Below are 4,363 nucleotides of genomic sequence, written 5' to 3'. Positions count from 1 at the left end.
AAAGTAGGGCATCTGTCAGTCTTGTGGACAGTTAGGAAATGTCCAAGTAAATTATACTCAAAACTACCATCTGCATCATTGCACTAAGAAGATAACCATATGACTTTAGGAGGATTTGATTTCATTCAATATCAGTGAAACTCTAAGCTGTGCAGTTTTTCGCTTTTGGGTTTTATTGAAGGAATCCACCTACATTTTGAGTAACTAGAAATATATGCAAACATGTCAGAGGGGGGTTTTATATGGAAAATGTAGCAGCATCAAATATAAACATGCATAAATGAATGTAAGTCCACCTTTGCTGTCGTCTTTGAGGCATTCATTAAAAAAGCCCTCCAAAATTGCTCTTAGAGAGCAGATTCCTGATTTGATTGATCAGGAAACAAAACCAAATGGGGAAAATGAAACCATTTTGAAACACGCCCAGCAGTTTGAAGCTGAGGCATGTACTTCCTGTCTTTGGCTGTTGTTTTGCTCAGAGTGCTGCCGAGTACAAGAGAGACTTTCAGTCAGCGTAAGCTTTATAGACAGTACTTTTCATCTGTGATCCAAGCTAATGTTATTAAGCCAGAGCTCTCATTACACAGAAAGCATTCATCTAATAACCCCCTATGGCCTTTACCAAATGTTCTCTTGAAAATGCCAAAAAAATGACAGCGAGATCCCGATATACTGGGGTTCTCTATTTGACGCTCATGTGCTTTTTTTCTACCGAGGGATAACAGATCAGAATATTGCCCCTGATCCCTCACTACAGACGACTGAGAGAGATTGAAGGACATTAACCAACACAATATCAAATTACATGATTACAATGTGGCATTTCAGTGCTTGTTTCTATGACAACACTATGTGTTGGATTTCAGTGATGATGTGATACCTGTTTACATCTCCCGTTGCTTAATTTCTGATTATGCGTTTTATTTGCAATGTCGCATGCTTTAGACCTACAAAACAAAAACTGTCAAATTAATTTCTTAACATTTAAACAGTTTGCCTATGTGTGCATATATATGTGTATATATATGGGCTTTATATATATATATATATATATATATATATATATAGTAAATATAGTATTTGATATATTATCACAATTTAAAATAACTGTTCTCTATTTGAATATATTTTAATGAAGTAAAATTATTTTATATATTCAAATGGAAAAAAGTTGTTTTAAATTGTAATAATATTTCACAATATTACTGATTTTTCTGTATTTATAATAAAATAATGCAGCCTTGGTGAGCATAAGAGACTTCTTGGAAAAACATAAAAAAAAAATCATAATTATTTCAAACTTTTGATCAGTAGTATATATATTCTGTCATCATATATTACTATGATATTGTGACTTTCTTGCTTGAAACACAAAATAGATTTTTATTATCTTTAAGCATTTTGAAGCCATATGATAGCTTTGCTTGATGAAAAACTGAAATGTAGTTGTTATTCACCTAAAATCTCGCCCTTTTACTCAAATATGGCATCATTAGGTTTGTCCTTAAGTACTTTTGTGACACTTCTTTGTCTTTTGTCACAAGAAAATCATATGGGTTTGGAATGACATGAGGGTGAATAAATGATGACAGAAATTTCATTTTTGGGTGAACTATCCCTTTAAGATGCCACTAGCCATGGAGCTGACAACAGGACAAACCGTAAATAATATATTGGCTAGAGTTTATTTTTTTAGAGGTCAGCACTTTTTTTAGAGGTTCTACTCTATGTTTCAGAAATACCAATGAAAAATTCTCTCATTGCATCACCTACAGCTGATCCAGAGTAAATAACATGCCAGTTAGCTCACCTTTTAGAAATGAAAGTAGAGCCGGGTGAATTGGCCTCATATTCAGACACAACCACAGAAGCACGCGGGAGACTGGGATTGTTTGCCAAAGGGATCTGGGTTTGACTTTTTGAACCCTAAATTTGCTTAGTATTGGCCTTGGCTTTACTTCAGTTTGTCTGCTGAATGTACAAACGCCGTGATTTGATCTGGGTGCCAGAGCAGTTCACGCCTCCAGTCCACGCAGTCCATTTAGATCACTCTGGTGGGTTCACACCATGTGTGCTCTGATTTTACCTCTGGCTCTGTAGACATATACAATCAAAGCTGCATATAAACATGTGATGCATATTGCATATAAACACTTGAGTCGTGTTCCAATGCTAAAATGTTTAAATGATGGCTCATGTCAGGAGATGAACCTATAGGAAAGAGAATCACACATGAGATCGCTTCAGTATCTGATTTTGTTTTTCTCCTGAGAGGTTTGAGATTATATGTAGTATTTTGTTTCTCAGATTTTTATACTGACAAAACACCCTTATAATCTCACATGTCAGAGTTTTAGAAGTCTTAAAGTGAGAGTCGGCATGTAAAATCTGAGATTAATATGAACTCAGATATTATTTAATATTAAAGTTGGCATAAAACGAAAGTTTATTTTCTTCCTTATTGTGATGTATATCAGAGTGAAATGGCTTCTTGAATAAGGAAGAAGGTTGGGACTTGATTTTGTCCAACTTTAATTGATTGGATCGTTGGATCATTGTCGTTTGCTATGACTTCAATATCACCTGACTTTAATATTTTTTTTCTACACCAAATTATCAGAACTATATCTCAACAGTTGTCTCTTTTGTGTCCTAAAGCAATTTTAGGAGAAACATCTGACAAAAGTCAAACTGAGAACTCGATTAAGTCTTCTATGAGGAATATTTCTGAGCAATAATAATAAAAAAAAGAATAGGGTTGGATTAAACTGCTATTTTTAAATCCATAATCAGATATGACCACTGCAGGGATTTTCCTTTCTACGACGAGAGAATCTAATTACTTTATTGAGTGTATCCTGTATGCATGCTCACTTATCTCTGACAGGGAATAATACATTAGATGAGCGATGCACAATGCCATTCTTCTTCTATATGCATTTTAAAATGATTTTGTTTCAGATTAGATCCTAAAATGTTGACTTTAATTCTCAGCTTTTGTTTCATCGATCACGTAGCGAATCAGCTCATGGGGAAATATGAATAACTTCGCATTCCATTAGGTCGTAAATGTATCTGGTGTCAGGGTTGCCATGGTAACCAGGGTCCTGGGCCCTGTTCACAGACAACTTGGCACCCAGTATGTTTATTGGGAGAGGGGTCTGTGAACGTTTGTTAATCTAATGAATAATTGATTTGTTAAATCAAATGAAAAATGGTGTGTCTGATTGGTCCAGACGCTACAATCACTTTAGGCATTTATATGAGTGCTGAGCTGAATGAGCATGTCATGCAAGCAAATGCTAGATGGTTTACCATACACAAGCTGCGGTACTAGATCTTTAAAAATGACCTGTTTTTACCAGAACTCTGAGGACTTTGGTTGAGCATTGCGGTCAGCATGGAGCATCTGCCCTAGTGAAGCTCACTGGAACTGGACTGACTGGCTCAGCCTCAGATTTCTGAGGCTAATTGCACCACTGAGGTTATCTGATCCCATTTCACAGCACCGAGGGACAGAAGGGGGACATTTTTTAGTCCAGACACATTCTCCATCGTCCGCATGGAAAAATGCTGGGCAGAGACGAGATCGTTCAGTAGTGTCATATCAGTCAACGTCAGTTCTAAATAACAGTATACTCTTTAATAAACATCAATCAACAAACAAAAAAACATGTTTTGCAACTTCAGATATGCTGATAAGTGTTGTTAATTTAGTAATTTAGCCATATTAATGAAGTTATGTTGCACATTTAAGCTATCCAGTCCTACAGATCACATTTTCCCCCTTTCATATCCACAAATTATTTTGGCCGGGAGCATAATGAAAAGTAGGTGACTATAATTGTTTATTTCTAGAGCCTGTTTAAAAATAATGAGCAGAACATCATTAGCATCAATAATGAGTCATTATGCTGAGACATGCTCAGCTCTTCTACTAACACCTGAGACTCGGAGTTGGAGCCTCTGGTTACAGACCCAATGAGATAGACGTACATGCTTCCAAAACATCACAATAACATAAGACTGAGCATAAGAGTTTTGCATTGTATGAAATGCATCCCACCATAAGCCTGCAGTGTGTTCACCAGAGCAAATTTCAAAAAGTCGTTCCAAATTTGTATGGCTTTCATTCTTTAGCAAAACACAAAAGAAGATATTTTGAAGAATTCCAAACAACACTTGACCTTACTGACAAAGCAAAACAAAACAAAAAAATGTGGCTATAACAAAACAAAACAAACAAAAACAAACTGTGGCTAAACAAAACAAAATGTGGCTATAACAAAACAAAACCACAAAACACACACACACACACACACACACACACACACACACACACACACACACACACACATACACA

Source organism: Sinocyclocheilus anshuiensis, unplaced genomic scaffold (assembly GCF_001515605.1).
Source record: "Sinocyclocheilus anshuiensis isolate Anshui unplaced genomic scaffold, SAMN03320099.WGS_v1.1 scaffold1932, whole genome shotgun sequence".
In the NCBI taxonomy this organism is placed as follows: Eukaryota; Metazoa; Chordata; class Actinopteri; order Cypriniformes; family Cyprinidae; genus Sinocyclocheilus; species Sinocyclocheilus anshuiensis.
Note: the sequence above shows the minus strand (reverse complement) of the source record.